Genomic DNA, 17,398 nt, shown 5'->3' on the forward strand with positions numbered 1-17,398 from the left:
AGTATGAATGGACTAAACCTTCAAAAGGCTGAAATTGACTAAATAAAAGAAGAAAGACCCAACTATGATCTATAAGAGACATACTTTAGATTAAAACATAAATCAGAAAAAAATGGAAAAATGATATGTTATGCAAATAGTAGTCATAGAAAGCTGAAGAATTGTATATTGATATTAGAAAAGTCATGTTAAGAAACATTGCTACAGTGGGCTGGCGGGGTGGCTCAGTAGTGGAGCACTGGCCTAGCATGTATGAGGCACTGGGTTCGATTCTCAGCACCTCATATAAATAAATAAAGGTCCATCAACAATTAATAAAAAAAACTTTTAAAAGAAACATTACTACATTATACTCCATGTATGTATAATACATCAAAATACACTCTACTGTCATATATATATCTAAAAAGAACAAAATTTAGAAATTAAAAAAAAAACATTATTACAAACACAAGCCTGTACATACTTCTATAAATAGACTCCTCAAATATCTAAAATAAAACTGACATAATTGAAAATAGATAGTTTAACAATAATAGCTGGAGATTTGAATAGCTCATTAATAAAGAGACCAACCAGAAAAAAAAAAATTACTAAGGATATGGAAGACCTGAATCCCATCAACCAACTTGAACAAATTTACCCAGAGATTCCAGAATACATAGTCTTTTCAAGTGCACATGAAACAGTCTCCAAGATATTACGCATACTTCCAAATGACCCATGGATCAAAGAAGGTACCCAAGGGAAGATTTTTAATATTATGAACTGAATGAAATGAAATACGATATAGCAAAATTTACATGAGACAGCTAAAGCAATCGTTAAGAGGAAATTTATACAAATCAATACCTTTGTCAGGGAAGAAGAAGGGTTCTAATCAATAACCTAAGCTTCCACTTTAAGAAACCAGAAAAAGGAAAACAAATTAAACCTAAAGCGAGCAGCAGGAAGGAAAAAAGCTAGAGAGGAAATCAGAAAAATAGAGAAAATTCATGAAACCAAAGTCTGTCTGCAAAAATGTCAACAAAATTGCCCAATCCTTAGCTAAATGGCCAAAACCAGAGAAGACACCAGTTACCCAAATCGAGACCTGAAGAAGCGACATCACTACCAATCTTACAGATTATAAGAATATTATATATGTCTGTATGTATTTATACCAACAAATAAGACAAATGACATGAACATATTTCAAGAAAGAAACCAATTGTCAAAGCAATATAATTTTCTAGAAGAAATAGAAAATCTTTGTAGACCTATAACAAGAATTAGTAATTTAAAAATCTTCCCACAAAAAAAAGTATGAGTCCAGACAGCTTCACTATTGAATTCTATCAAATGTTTAAAGAGATAATACCAATAGCTCATAAACTTCTTTCAGAAAAAGAGGTGGGAACATCTTCCAATTCCATCATAGTGAGAACCTGACTCAACAGAGCTGGAGGTGTCTCTCAGTGCCAGAGCACTTACCTAGCATGGATGAGATCTAGGTTCAATCCCCAGCACTGCACAAAGCAAGCAAGAAAGAAATGTGGAGGAAGAAAGAAAACAAAAAGGCCCTGCAGTAGCCAAAATAATGTTTAAAAAGAACAAAATTGGAGGATTTATGATTCATAACTTCCTATGGTTAGCAAGTCTACATGAATGGAACAAAATTGAGAGTCCAGAAGTGAACTCTTATGTTTTAACAAAGTGCCAAGACAGTTCAATGGGGAAAAGATTATATATTTGGTACATCCCCAAGTTCTTTTTATTTTTTGAGACAAGGTCTCACTTCATTGCTGAATTTGGGATCTTCCTGACCTTACCTCCCAAGTTACAGGCATGTGCCAATATGTCCAGCAAGATAAATCTTTGCAACAAGTGTTGCTGGGAAAATTGGTTATTTTGGGAGATTCAATCATAGCCACCCAAGGTATCAAATCCCAATCCTTGGAATTTGCAATTGTTACCTTGTTTGCAATAAGGGATCTGTGCAGATGTGATTAGTTTAAGACTGAGATGAGATTAGCCTGGATTAGCCTAGTGGACATGGAATTCCACAAGTGTCCCTCTAAGGCAGAGCCAGTTGAGGAAATTTATACAGGGTATCAATGCCTTTGTCAGGGAAGACTGAGGCTGCGATCCATGGGAGTGGTACAACTGAAGCTAAGGATGACCAGCTGCCACCAGAGGCAGGGAGCGTCCTCAGAGCCTTCAGCAGGAGAGCAGTGGTTCCAGCCCCCTTGATTTCAGATTCAGAACGGTGAGAAAATGAAGTTCTGCTGTTGTAAGCCATTGATATATGCTGATTTGTCATAGAAACCTAACACAGGATCCAACAAACCCACTTAGACCCTGCTCTATAGATCACACTATATACAAAAATTAACTTGAAGTTGACTGTAGCCCTAAAACTAATAAAACTTCCAGGAGGAAACCTTTTAAGTCTTGGGTTTGGGAAAGAATTCTCATAACACCAAAGGCATGAGACATAAAAGAAAAGACATTATGAAGGAAATGAGAACAAGCCACAGACTGCAGAATTATATGCAGATCATGTATCTAATAAAGGATGTGTATCCAGACACATAAAAAAATATTTAATGCTAAGATAACAAAAAACCCAGTTTACAAATGAGTGAAATAAAAAAAAATATTTAATGCTAAGATAACAAAAAACCCAGTTTACAAATGAGTGAAAGTCTTAACATTTCAACAAAAGAGCCATATGAATGGTAAATAATCACATGAAAGAATATTCAACATCAGTATGAGAAAAATGCCAACTAAAGCTACAAAGAGATACCACCGCACACCCAACAGAACAGCTATCCCCAAAAAGATAGATAATACTAATATTGGCAAGGTATGGAAAAACTAAAGGTCTCATACTCTGCTGGTGGAAATGTAAAATGGTACGATCACTTTGTAAAATAATTCAGCAATTTCTTAAAAAGTTAACATAGATTGAGCATATGCACTATAGTCTATATGTTTGTGTACCCCACTCCCAAATTTGTGTGTAGAAATCTATTCCTAGTGTGGTAGCCTTAGCAAGTGGGGCCTTTCAGAGCTGATTGGATCTTGAGGGCAAAACTCTCATGAATGGGATTAGTGCCCTTATAAAAGAGGCCCGGGGGAGCTCACTGGCACCTGTCACCATATCAGGACAGAGAAGGTGCCATCCATGAGGCCCCAGACACTAAGTCCCTGGGCACTTTGATTGTGGAATTCCCAGGCTCTAGATGAGTGAGAAATAAATTTCAGTTTTTCACAAGTCTATGATGTAGCAAGGGGAGGCGGGGGAAAAAACAGGAAAATATAGCTCAGTAATTTTACTCCCAAGAAAAATAAAAACATGTTCATGCAAAACCAAAACATGCATACAAATGTTTATAGCAACATTATTTGTAATGGTCCCAAACTGAAATCAATCACAATGCCTACTAACTTGTGAATGAACAAGTAAAATGTGGTGTATCTATACAATGGACTAGAACTCAGCAATACAAAGTAATGATGCTCAACCTGTATTAAGTCATTTCTGTGTTAAGTCATTAAGGACACAGTAATGATCAGGGCTGAGGTTGTGGCTTACAGTGGCAGAGGGCTTGCCTCCCACGTATGAGGCACTGAGTTCGATCCTCAGCACCACATCTAAATAAATAAATTAAATAAAGGTATTATGTCCATCCACAACTAAAAAAAATAGTTTTTAAAAAATTAATGATCTACTCTCAAAATGTTAAAATGGATGAATCTCAAAAACATTTTAAGTTAAAGAAACCAGACAGAATACATGGCAGAGTACAGGAATCCACAGGGAGTCCATGTCCAGCGAAAGCAAAGTGAGCAAGAAACAAAAGATTACCTGTGATGCGGAGGTACCATGGACTGAGAACCAGCATTGGGGATGTTTTGGGGGTGATGATCTAAAACTGGATCATGGCGATGGACACACAACTCTGTGAATACAGGCCGAGCACCATGGCGTAAAAATTCAAAATACAAAGTGCTCTAAAATGCAAGACTTTGGAGCACTGACACGATTCCACAATTGGAAAATTACACAGCTTGAAGCTTTCTTTCATAAGCAAAATTATTTAAAATACTATAATAAAATTACCTTCAGCTATGTGCATAAGGTACATGTGAAACATAAATGAATTTCATGTTCAGACTGGGGTGGCCTCCCAAGAGAGCTCATTATGTATGCAAATATTCTAAAATCCAAAATAATCAAAGGCCAAAACATTTGTGGTCTCAAGCATTTTGAATAAGGGATGCTCAATCTGAATCGAGTACAAGTTCAATCCTTGGAATAAATGCAGGTTAAAACTGATTTTCAGTCCTGACAGCAAATATTTCCCTATCTGTATAGCCCATAATAAGCAATCAGGGAGCAGCGTGGTGCAGAACAGAGCAGTGCCTCTAAGCACCAAAAGGTAGTGTTCCAGAACAGAGAACGCGGCGGGAGGCATCCAAAGGCAAGCTTTGAATCAGGAAACCCCAGAGGCCCAAGTCTCCTTAATAGCCTGGTGTGCTTGGAGCAACCCTCTCCTTAGTGAACAGGTCCTTCCTAGGAAAGAGGGGTTGGGCTAAAGGTTTGTCCTTTTTTTCATTTGATTCTAAATTTGTAAATTTATCATGAACATTTATTCATAAATCCCAAGTTAATATTTTTTAAAATATTTATTTACTTGTCGATAGACACAATATCTTTATTTATTCAGTTTTATGTGGTGCTGAGGATCGAACCCAGTGCCTCACACATGCAAGGCAGGCGCTCTACCACTGAGCTGTAGCCCTAGCCCACAAGTTAATATTTATTACTAACTTTTTATTGTATATGACAGCAGAATGCATTACAATTCATATTACAAATACATAATATAGAGCACAATTTTTTCATATCTCTGGTTGTATACAAAGTATGTTGACACCAATTCATGTCTTCATACACGTACTTTGGATAATGATGTCCATCACATTCCACCATCATTTCTAACCCCCTGCCCCCTTCCTTCCCCTCCAGTTCATCTGTCCCTATCTAGAGTTCATCTATTCCTCCCATGCTCCCCCTCCCTATCCTACTATGAGTCAGCCTCCTTTATATCAGAGAAAACATTCAGCATTCAGTTTTTTGGTATTGGCTAATGGTAGCTATTATGAATACAAACAACAATAAGTGTTGGCAAGGATGTGGGGGAAAAGGCACACTCATACATTGCTGGTGGGACTGCAAATTGGTGCAGCCAATATGGAAAGCAGTGTGGAGATTCCTTGGAAAACTGGGAATGGAACCACCATTTGACCCAGCTATCCTTCTCCTCGGTCTATACCCAAAGGACTTAAAAACAGCATACTACAGGGACACAGCCACATCAATGTTTATAGCAGCACAATTCACAATAGCTAAACTGTGGGGCCAACCTCAAGGCCCTTTAGTACATGAATGGATAAAAAAAAATGTGGCATATATACACAATGGAATATTACTCAGCCTTATAAGAGAATAAAATCATGGCATTTGCAGGTAAATGGATGGAGTTAGAGAAGATAATGCTAAGTGAAGTTAGCCAATCCAAGGTTTGTATTTTTCAGATCTCAAATCCTCAGAGTGTTTGCCCCAGGCATCCAAAACTGTGAGCCAAATAAAACTCTTTTCTTTATAAGGTTAGCCTGCCTCAGGCATTTCATTTTAGCCACTAAAAATGGATGAATAAGATCTTTTCCCCCTAGAAACTTAATACTTTCCCCTCCTTGAACTAATGGCTGAGAACCAACTTATTCACAGCAATGTTCATTTTTGTGCATACCCTAGAGGAATCTTTCTTTTCCCACATTTTTTATTGGTGTATTGTAGATGTTCAGGATGATGAGATTTGTTGTTACATATTCACATACACACATGATGTAACAATATAATTTGGCCAGTATCACTTCCCCCCTCCCTCCATACCCTGGTTTCTTTCTAGAGGAACCTTTTGTTCCTTCCTGTCCTGCTGTTTATTTCCACAGATCCTGGGAAGTCTCAGGAGACAGACGAGCTTACTGCACAGTGGAGAGGGAGATCAAGAGCCAGGCTCAAGCGGGATCTAGACCTGGACGCCAGCATCTCCTCCCACCATCTGTCCAAGCCTGGACAGTTGCTTCTGTTCTCTGTGCCTCAGTTTCCTTACCTGAAAAATGGTAATAAAAGTGCCCAAGCCCGCAGGATTGTTGTAAGGGTTAGATGAGGTGATACAGGAAGTATTTAAAAGTGCACCTTCCAGGTAGTAAGTACTGAACCAGTGTTACTTATTAATGATGATCACATGACTAACAGACACCAGTGGTAACAGCTCCGTTCAGAAGCACCAGTCTCTTCCTTCTGGCTTGATCCACACGGCACCTCTCCAAGGGGGGCTTGAACCTGATGTGAAGTCCAAGGCCTGGACCCGACTGCAAGTTGCTTGGCAGAAACCCCTCCAAATGCTGAAGTCGTCCCAGGAGAGGGGGCGGGGTTTTCTACATCAAGGTCCTTCAAGCAGCTTCCAGGACGGTCCGCTCGGAAACCCCAAGGTCCTGGCAGTCAATTCTCAATGCACCCGCCTGCTCCCCGTGTGACTGACTGACTCAAAACCCAGGGACCCAGTGGTTCCCCTGAGCGCTCAGGGGGAAGGAAGCCAACCCCTGGTTCAGGTTGCCCCCGCCCCAGAGCATGGGTGTTTTCTTCTGCCGCCCCACGGGCACCCTGCGGACACCCCTGCGAGTGCAGGAGGTGAGCAGGACCGGGGCGTGTCGCTGCAGCTCCCAAGCGTCTTCCGGTGGCCAAGATTTGCCTTGGCACCTTATGGCCCCTTTTCAGCCCGAGTTCAGGGCAATTCGAGGGAGGTCTGAGGCCAGGCCTTGGGACCCTCCTGCGAGCTCCCTGCACGCTGATCCCTGGGGTCCCTCGGGCACGGAAGGAGCCCCGCCCGGATCTACGTGCCCTTCCCTACATGGCAGTCCGGGCAGTGCCACCCGGTGGTTTTGAGTTAGAACAGGACCGAGCAGCTTACGTGCCTCTCTGCCAGCAGCTGAAATGCGGTCACTTCTGCCTTTGTAAGTTTTGGTTCTTTGGTTCCAGCAAAAAATGAACCCTTAGCCCTGGTGCCCAATACCTGTGCTCTCGGGTTGCAGCTGAGCTGTGCACTTTGTCCCCTGTTCCCACATGGTGCGCGTGTGGCCCTGACTGGCTCTGGACCGTGCTTCTTCTGCCTCTGCCTTAAAGCACACGTCCTGCGAGGTCCTGCGAGGTCCCTTAGTTGTCATTCCTAGAGATGAGGAGTCATGGTTTTCTCTTGTTCACATCTTTAAATTACACAAGTGCCACGCATTCATATTAAACATCCAAACATGGAGGAGACGTGAGGAACAGAACTTGAACATCCGGTTTCACGCCCTCCCCCACACTGGGTGGGCTATCCCAAGAATGGGTGGGCTAGCCTAAGAATGGGTTCCAGACACTTCTATATCCACTTACCTTCAAACGGTTTTCAAACATTGTAAAAAGAGCAATTTCATTGTTTTGACACGAAGTAGGAGTCTGTTCCCACCAGTACTTTATTCTTTTTAATCATGCAGTGTGTCCTGTAGTACAATTTTCGTGACCAATTTTCTCTTTGTAAACCTTTCAGTTTCTTTCTTTCTTTCTTTTTCTCTTACAAACAGGTCTGACATGAACATCCTTGAACTTTATGTGCATCTTCAAGAATTTCTGTGGTGTAGATTCCCAGAACTGAAATCACTCTGTCTACAGATTTGCAAAATCTTTGATAGACACCAGCGAATATCTGATCTGTTATCCCTACCACAGATAGATATATTTTTTTCTTTCTGTTGTTGAGTTTGTGCTGTTTGTTGTCTCTCTCCATACAACTGTGTGAGTTTACCTTGACAAATGTACCAGTGTGTTCCGTTTTGTCCTGCAAGTCTTTCCTTGCTTGGATAAGTGTCCCTCCCCTAGAATTATGAAAACACCGTCCTCTCCCCACTCCATAATTTCACAGGTTCCTCGAGTATTCGCAGCTGCTCGGTGAGTGATCCACCCCTGGGTCAAGGCCAGAACTTTCCAAGTACACTACTACAGGTTTCTGATACGCTTTTGCATCTGGTAGGACGAACTTTCCCTCTTTCTCAAAATATTCTCAGCTACTCTTTTCTTCCTCTTCTTCTTCTTTCTTCTTTCTTCTTTTTTTAAGCTGGGGGTTGCACCCAGGGGCACTTTACCACTGAGCTACATCCCCAGCCATTTTTAATTTTCTTTTATTTTGAAGGAGGGTCTCACTAAGTTGTTTAAGGTCTCACTAAGTTGCTGAGGCTGCCCTTGAACTTGTGATCCTCCTGCCTCAGTCTCCCGTGCTGCTGGGATTGCAGATGTGCGTCCGCTGCTCCAACCAGCTGTGCTGGAGTAATAAAATCCTCAGAAAGGGACAGTATAATACTCATCTTTGTCCCCGCGCCCCCAGCACCAGTCCCAAACATACTTGATAACCATTTATTCAACACATAGACAAAAGCAAGAAGCTCTCGGTACAGACTCAGACTTCGCTGTTCCTCGTAACAGCTGTAGGATCTTGAGCAAGGGCTTCACTTCTGCGACAGCTGGCTTTCTCGTTGGGAACACACCCACAGTCACGCCAGCCCGCCTAGCTACGGTTCACTCCAGCACCAGACGACGCAGTCCGTGCGCTGGGGCAGCAGAGTTTGGGGGAAATGTACCAGAGTGAAGCCCATGCCTAATGGGATGAAGAGGAGCACCTGGAAATAGGAACAAAAGCCAGCAAAGAAATTACAGCGTCCTCCCCACTGTCTGCCTACATTCCCAACCACCCACAGGAGGCGAGAGACCTCCTGTTCACAGGACACCTGGAAGTCTCTGGAAGCAGCCCTGGAGCCCTGGAAAAAGTACATCTTCCCCTGCCTCCCCCCCCCAAAAAAAAAACCCAACAAAAACAAACAAATAAATGAAACCTCAATAGGTAAACCTCTGCTTAGACCATCTGACATCCCCAAAGAGGGTGCCCAGCCCAAACCCAGAACAGGCTCCCCCCACCCCCGGGTCCTCCGGGTGCCTCCTGGCTACCAGAACTTGGCCAGAAGACAGTGTTTCTAGAAGGCTCACCATGTGCCAGACTCTGTTCTGAGCACTTGTGCGTTAGCTCACTCCATCTTCAAGAAAACCTTGGGAAGCAGGTGTCGTTGACATCGGATTTTTTGGCTGAGGACTTGGAGGTACAGAGAGCTAAGGTGACTCACCTGAGGTCACATAGCGAGTGAGAGATGGAACCTGAATAGAGCCCAGGCCAATTTGCTCCAGTGTCTGTGCCAAATCACACTGTGTTACTATGCAAGATCACGAATCCATGACGTTCTTTCTGTTGGTTGAGCGCACACACACACACACACACACACACACCCCACAGTGGGTCCTCCATATCCAGGGGTTTTGTGGATTTGTACTGAACATGTACTGGGCTTTTATTGGTGGTGGGTTCATTATTCCCTGAACAATACAACTGTTTAAAAAAATTATTGACAGACCCTTACATCATATGAGGTATTGCAGGTGATCTAGACAGGATTTAAAGTACTCAGGAGGATGAGAGTAGTTACATATAAACACTACACCATTGTATATAAGGAATTTGAGCATCTGCAGATTTTGGTATCCACATGGGGGTCCTGAAACTGATCCCCTCCAGATACCGAGGGACACCTGGACAGGCAAGAATCCTGAGACTGTTAGATGTCTGTCTGTCTGTGGTAGTGATGTACGCATCCAGAGTAACGTGTCTGTGTGACTCTGAGCTAATGCCAGTGGTTCTTGTTTCTACATGTTGTAATGCTGAGAAATGTTAGCTTCTTTGTAATTATCTGGCTTTGTGTGAAAAATTCAACAATATACTTCATTTTTAGAAAAGAAATCCATATTAGAAAAAGGAAAACATAAAGTACTTGAGAAATAAAAATTCCTGGCTTATCTAATTTACTCTCAAGCCAATTTTTTTTCTGTTTAATTTTATATTCTTGAAATCTACTAAAAAATGTTGTGCAGAGTAAAATTGAGGCATATTTAATCATTATAAAAGATTTTCTTTATTTTTTTATTTGCCAGATAAAAACATATCTACTTGAATCCTTCTATTTTGTGAATAATATATTGGCACCATTTTTGGATTGTTTAAATTTTTCAATTATCAAGCAACCTAAGTGAAATTGTTATTATCTAGGTGAATCTTAAGTGAGATATTACCTTTAACTTTTGAAAGATATAGATAAGGTTAGTTGACATTAACACTTTTTTCTTTAACAATGACAGCAGAATAATATGTGCATGTGGTTAAAAAAAATCAAAACTATGTTGAAGAATTTCCACCCACTGTTACCCCCTTGTTATTGTTGGGTGTGAGGTGTCCTCCAAAAGCTCATGTGAGAGACAATCCAAGAGGAGAAATGATTGGGTTATGAGAGCCTTAACCCAATCAGTGAATTAATACCCTGATGGGATTGAGTGGTAACTGAAGTGGGTGGGGTACTGGAGGAGGTGGGCACTGGGGGCATGGTTTCGAGGTATATGTATTTTTAGCTGATGAGTGGAGTCTCTCTCTTTGCTTCCGGATCATCATGTGAACCTCTTCCCTCTGTCACTCTCTTCCGCCATGATGTTCAGCCTCACCTCTATGGACTGAGACCTCTGAAGCCATGAGCCCTAAAATAAATTTTTCCTCCTTAAAATTGTCCTTGTCAGGTCTTTTGGTCACAGCAGGAAAATAGCTGACTAAACACACTTTCATTCATGTTCTCAAGACACAGCCCCTTAAACCCTGTTCCTTATTCTTCTGGAGAACCAAACATGGGCCTATATTATGCCCCATTTTTCTTTTATTAAAAAAAAAATATGCTATTTAGCTTTGTTTAGCCATTCCGAAATGTGTACATATATCAAATCTCATTTTGCACACCATAAGTATACACATTTTTTATTTGTGAATTAAAACATTAATAATTTGGTTATGCCCAATGGTACATGCCTGTAATCCCAATACTTGAGAGGCTGAGACAGGAGGATTGAAAGTTTGAGGCCAGTCTGATGACCCTATTTTCTGATTTTCAACCTAGAGTAGTAATTAGGATCTTCTGCTTTGTGACTCTTTTGTACATATCCTTTCCCTGTTTTTAAATTCTAATTACTGCCCTTTATTTGTTCATTCTTATAGGAGTTCCTGTTCATGCAAATGTACTGTCAAATATCTATCACCTATTTATTATCTGTGCCATTGAACAAAATCCTGAATTTTGAGGTAATGACAGCCATCCATTATTTTCATTTCAGTTTGTGCTTTTATAGTTGTAGGGACTTTCTCAGCCCCCTTAGCTCTTCATTAATGCCTTCTCTTTTGTCTTTCACACTTAGCTCCTTAATCAGTCTATAATCTACCCCTGTAGGTGGTATTAGAAAGTTATCCAATTTTACTTTTATTCTTCTTCAGATAGGGAGATTGTTTCCCCAGATCATTCACTACGTGATCTCTTGTTTACCCATTAATTGATTTTTATACTTTTTTATTACGTCTCATACAAACAGGGTGAGTCACTCAGGGATCAAGTTCCCTTAATCCATTCATCTGTTCTTGTGCCAAATGAACTAAGTCTTTATTAACTCATGGCTTTTAGATTGTCTTAATATCTGGCAGACGACATCCACACTTTTGATTTCTCTTAAGATTTGCTAGATATTGACAGATTTCTATTCCTTCATGTATATATTTGAATAAATAGAGTGCAGCTCCTCAAAAAACATCCAACCAAGGAAGGAAATAATTAAGATTGGCGCTGAAGTCAAGGAAATAGAGAATGAAAAACAATACAAAGCATCAATGAAGTGAAGGTTTGGTTCTTTTTGTTTGTTTGTTTGTTTGTTTGTTTGTTTTTAAGAGTTGGTTCTTTGAAAATATGAACAAATTTGAAAAACCCTTAGCCAAACTAACCAAAAGAAAAAGAAAGAAGATCAAAATTAATAAAATTAGAGATTAAAGGGGAGAAGTCACCACAGACTCACTGAAATCCAGAGAACTATTAGGGACTCTTTTGAAAACCTGTACTCCACTATATTAAAAGACCTAGAAGAAACACATTTCTTGACACATGTGACCTGTCAAAATTGAGCCAAGAGAATACAGAAAACCTAAACAGACCAATAACTAGCAATGAGATAGGAACAGAAATACAAAGTCTTCCAACAAGGGAAAGTCCAGGACCCAATGGACTTTCAGCTGATTGTACTAGATCATTAAAGAAGAATGAATGCCAGCACTCTCAAACTATTCCCTAAAACAGAATGGGATGGAATACTCCCAAATTCATTCTATGAAGCCAGTGTCACACTCACAACAAGACTAGATAAGGACATGTCAAGGTAAGAAACTACAGACAAATATCCCTGATGAATTTAGATGCAAAAGTCCTCAATAAAATATTACAAATCATATTCAAAAGTACATCAAGATTAAGTTGGAGTCATTCCAAGGATGTGAGGATGGTTCGACATATGCAGATCAATAAGTGTAATTCACCACCCAAATAATTAAGAACAAAAAATCACATAGTCATCTCAATAGATGCAGAGAAAGTCTTTGACAAAAATCATCAACAATTTATGATAAGAACACAGAAGAAACTAGGGATAGAAGAACTTACCTCAATAATATAAAGGATCTCTATGACAAACCCAAAGACAAATTCATAGTGAACAGTGAAAAACTCTAAAACCAGGAACAAAATAAGGACATCTACTCTCACCATTCCTTTTAAATATAATTCTTGATGTACTTTATCCAAAGTACATGTATGAAGACACAAATTGGTGTGAATATATTTTGCATACAACCAGAGAAATATGAAAATTGTGCTCTATATGTGTAATATAAATTGTAATGCATTCCACTGTCATATATAAATTTTAAAAAATTAATAAACTAAAATAAATAAATAGAATTATTGAAACACTAGCCAGAGTAATCAAGCTAGAAAAGGAAATAAAAAGGAAAGAAGGTCAAATTATGCTGTTTCTACATGATATGATCCTATACTTAGAAGATCCACGAGCTCCACCACAAGACTTCTAGAATTTATAAAGTCACCAAAATAGAAGGATGAAAAAATCAACATACGAAATCCAGTAGCTTTCCTATATACCAAGGATGAATTGGCTGAAAAAGAAATCAGGAAAATTCCAGTCAGAAAACAAATACCTAGGAATAAATCTAACCAACGAGATGAAAGACCTCTACAATGAAAAATAAAAAAGCACTGAAGAAAAGAATTGAGGAAGACTCTAGAAGACGGCAAGACTTCCCATGTTTCATGCTTATACAGAATTAATATTATTAAATGTCCACATTTTCAAAAGTCATATACAGGTTCAAGCCAATCCCATTAAAAAACCAAAGTCATTCTTCACAGAACTAGAAAAAAATAGTCCTAAAATTCATTTGGAAGAATAAAAGATCCAGAATTGTTAAAGCAATTCTAAGTCATAAAAACAATGCTAGGGACATCACAATATTGGATCTCAAATCATTCTGCAGAGCAATAGTAACAAAAGCTGCACGGCATTGGCATAAAAACAGACACATAGACTAATGGATCAGAATAGAATCAAGTTCACATAGATGCAGTCATCTGATCCTTGAGAAAAGATCCCAAAACATATATTAGAGAAAAAAATAGCCTCTTTAACAAATGATGCTGGGGAGACTGGATATCAATATATAGAAGAATTAAACTAGATCCTTATCTCTCAACCTGAAATGGTTCAAAGACCAAGGACAAAGACTAGAAATGAAACTTTTCAACAGCTAGAAGAAAAAATAGGGTCAACACTCCAACATATAGGCACAGGCTATGATTTTCTTAATAGGACTCCTAAAGCTCAGGAAATTATACCAAGAGTTAATAAGTGAGATGGTATCAGATTAAAAAGTTTCTGCATAGGAAAGGAATCACGCATGTGAAGAGATAACCTACAGAATGGGAGAAAATCTTTGCTAGCTACTCTTCTGTCAGAATACGTAAAAAATTCAAAATACTTAATACCCAAAATCAAATAACCCCATTAATAAATGAGCAAATGAATGAAATAGATACTTCTCAAAAGAAGAAATACAAATTACCAACAAATATATGAAAAAATGTTCCATATCTTTAGCAAATTAGGTAAATGCAAATCAAAACTATATGGAGATTTCATCTCACTCCAGTTGAAATGGCAGCCATCAAGAATACAAATAACAACAGAAGTTGAAGATATGGGGGGAAAGGAACACTTTCGCACTGTTGGTGGAATCGTAAATTAGTACATCCACTATGGGAATCAATATGGAGGTTCCTCAAAAGACTGAGAATAGAACCACCATATGACCCAGCTATATCACTCCTTGGTATTTATCCTAAAGAATCAAAGTCAATGTACTGTAGAGATATATGCATATGCATGTTTCTAGGAACACAATTCACTAAATAAATAAATAAATAAGGAACCAGCCTTATCAATAAATGAATGGATAAAGCCAATGTGGCATTTATATACCTTGGAGTTTTATTCAGTCTTAAAGAAGAATGAAAAATCATGTCATTTGCTAATAAATGGATAGAACTGGAGAACATAATGCTAAGTTAAATAACCCAAAGTCAGAAAGTAAAGGGTTGCATGTTTTCTCTCATATGTAGAAGCTATTGAAAAACAAAAAGAGAAAAAAAATGTGTGTAGAGTGGGATCTCATAAAAATAGAGGGAGACAGTAGAGTAAGAGGAAGGGGGAGGGGAGGGGATGGGAAGGGACTGCAGAATGAAATTGACCAAATTTATAATGCACCTATAAAACAGAAAAAAAAGTCCAGCTGAAATTTTGACTATAATTGTATTTCATTCATAGATTAATTTCTGTAATAAGTGGTTTTATCTGAACATGTGGGCTTCTTTGGGTTTATTCAGATAGTCTATCTGCTGTATTAGAATTTTAAAGTTTTTCCAAGGAGAAAAATTTGTACTCTTGGATAACTCCTAGATATTTTATATTTTTGGTTATTGTGATTTGTATCTTATTTTTACATTTGTATCTTATTTTTATATTTACTAGTCAATCATTGCTGGTTTACAGAAAGTCCACGGAGTTTTTTAAGTTGATCTAGAAATTTGATGAACCCTTATATGTGTTCAAATAGTTTGTTGGTCTTTTTGGTTTTTCTTGGTAGATGTTCATTATGCTTCTTATTTCTTTTTCTTTTGTCACAGCATTGTTTAGAATCCCCAGAACAATGTTAAAAGGTGGCAGTGGTCATGGACGTTTTTAACTTGTAATTAATCATAGAGAAAATTCATCTAAAGTGATTCCATTAACTTTCTCTAATTAAGGTACTATAGAGTTTATAGACTATAACACTTACCAAAGTAATGAAGCTCAGATCCTCTGGAAACCAAATGCTAGACAAACATAGACGTGCAAAGGATGCAGCCAATCAATATGTTTCATGACATTAATTGAGTTTTGAACCAGCCTGGCGTCTCTGGAATAAACCCCACTTGGTCATAATAGGTTATTCTTTGAATACATTTTTGAATTCAGTTTCCTAACATTTGCTGAGGATTTTTGCGTGTAAATTCATGAGAGATATTTGTCTATAGTTTTCTTTTCATGTACTGTCTTTTTCTGCTTTTGATATCAAGGTAATAGTGACCTCATTTAATGAGTTAGGAAGTATTCTCTGCTCTTCTCTAGTGACTTTGTAAAATCAGTGTTAATTCTTCTTTGAATGTTTGTGGAAATTTTCTATTTGAAAACATCTGGAGCCCCGAGGGTTCTTTTTAAAGAAATTTTAAATTACAAATTCTATTTATTCAGTGATTATAGAACTATTTATTATATTATTTATCTCCTCTGGTATTTTGTCAGTTTTGAGGAATGGACCAATTTTTTCTTAAGTTGTCATGGTCACCAGCATAGAGTTGTCTATTATTTTAATAGCTGCAGGATTTGTGTCTTCTTTCTTTTTTATTAATTATTAATGTTACTAAAGTCTTATTGATTTTATTAGTTTTTTTTTTTGGACAAAGGAGTTTCTATCTCATTAATGTTGTCTCTCATTTTCATGTTTTCAATTTCATTGATTTCTGCTCCTTGTTTTTTTTTTTTTTTTTTTATTCTTTTGGGTTGCTTTGTTTTGTTTCACTTTTCTTCTTTTTCCAGTCTCTTGAGCTAGGAACTTTGCTTAATGATTGATATACTTTTGCTTTTCTAATACAAGCATTTAGTGCTATAAATTTCCTTCTCAATCCTACCTTAGCTGAAACCCACAGATTTTCATATGTTGTGTTTTTAATTTAAAATTGGGTCAATTTTATTTTTATTTTTTAATTTTCTTTGGTTTGTCCTCTTGGATCTCTGGATACTTAGATTGTTTTCTGTTTGTCTCCTTTTTATCTCCTTTTTCTGATTACCTCTCCCTTGTTTTTGGTGGGTCACTTGAACATTTTTAAGAATTAGATTTTTCTTATAGTATTTCTTGGTTTACTACTTACTGTCATTTTATTAGTGGTTGCTCTAGGTATTGCCACCTATGCATGTGGCTTACACAGCCTGTTGGTGCCAGATATTTACCTCTTTGAGTCAAGTATGGAAAACTTACCTCCACATGAATCCCGTTACACCCCCCTACTTTAAAAAGAGAATTGTCTTGTTTCCCTCTAGATTGCATTGAGCATCACATCAAATAGTGTCATGATTTTATTTCAAACACAAAGTAAAATTAAAGAAACTCAGGGGGACAAGGAGAATCTATTGTGCTTACCTCAGTATTTACCCATTCCGTCACTCTCTGTTTTCTGAAGGTTAAGTCATTTGTCTATTACCATTTTCTGTATTCGTCTGCTGGGGCTGTTGTAACAAAGTACCACAGGCTGGAAAGCATTTCTGAAATGCAGAAATGTGTTTTCCACAGTTCCAGAGACGGGAAGGCCAAGATCAAGGTGTCTGCAGGGTGGTTTCTTTCTGGCTTGCAGACGGCCTTTTCTCTGTGTGCTCCTCGGGGTCTTTTACTGTTTAGGACCCAGTTCTGTCGAATCAGAGCTCCTCCTATGACCTCATTTAACCTTAACTACCTCTTTAAAGGTTCTGTCTCCAAACACAGTCACATCAGGGGTGAGAGCTTCAACATATGGATTTGAGGGGGACACAGCTCAGTCCACAACATTTTCCTGGTTTGGGACCTTCCTTTGGCGGTCTTTAAGGGTACTTCTACAAACAACAACTCTTAATTTTGCCCCTTTCGTTTCCTAGAAGCACCATCTAGCTCAGGGAAGCACCTGCCACTCCCCAGGCAGCACCAGCAGA

At 38.6% G+C, this 17,398-nt stretch overlaps 2 long non-coding RNA genes across 2 annotated transcripts in view; one reads left to right on the forward strand and one right to left on the reverse strand.

The window, feature by feature from the left end:
- Nucleotides 1–6,776, reverse strand: part of LOC131424557 (uncharacterized) — a 25,535-nt gene extending 18,759 nt beyond the window's left edge. Inside the window, exon 1 of the long non-coding RNA XR_009227816.1 lies at nt 6,168–6,776. This is a non-coding gene — a long non-coding RNA (uncharacterized LOC131424557). The remainder of the gene's footprint in view (nt 1–6,167) is intronic.
- On the forward strand, nt 6,205–9,996 carry LOC124098956 (uncharacterized). The gene is made up of 2 exons (XR_006853756.2): nt 6,205–7,071; nt 7,681–9,996. It is a non-coding gene; the product is annotated as an uncharacterized LOC124098956 (long non-coding RNA).
- The last annotated feature ends 7,402 nt before the right edge of the window (nt 9,997–17,398 follow it).

The sequence above is a fragment of the Marmota monax genome, unplaced genomic scaffold, assembly GCF_021218885.2.
Source record: "Marmota monax isolate L192 unplaced genomic scaffold, Marmota_monax_Labrador192_F-V1.1 WCK01_AAM20220418_F8-fsc00217, whole genome shotgun sequence".
Taxonomy (NCBI): domain Eukaryota; kingdom Metazoa; phylum Chordata; class Mammalia; order Rodentia; family Sciuridae; genus Marmota; species Marmota monax.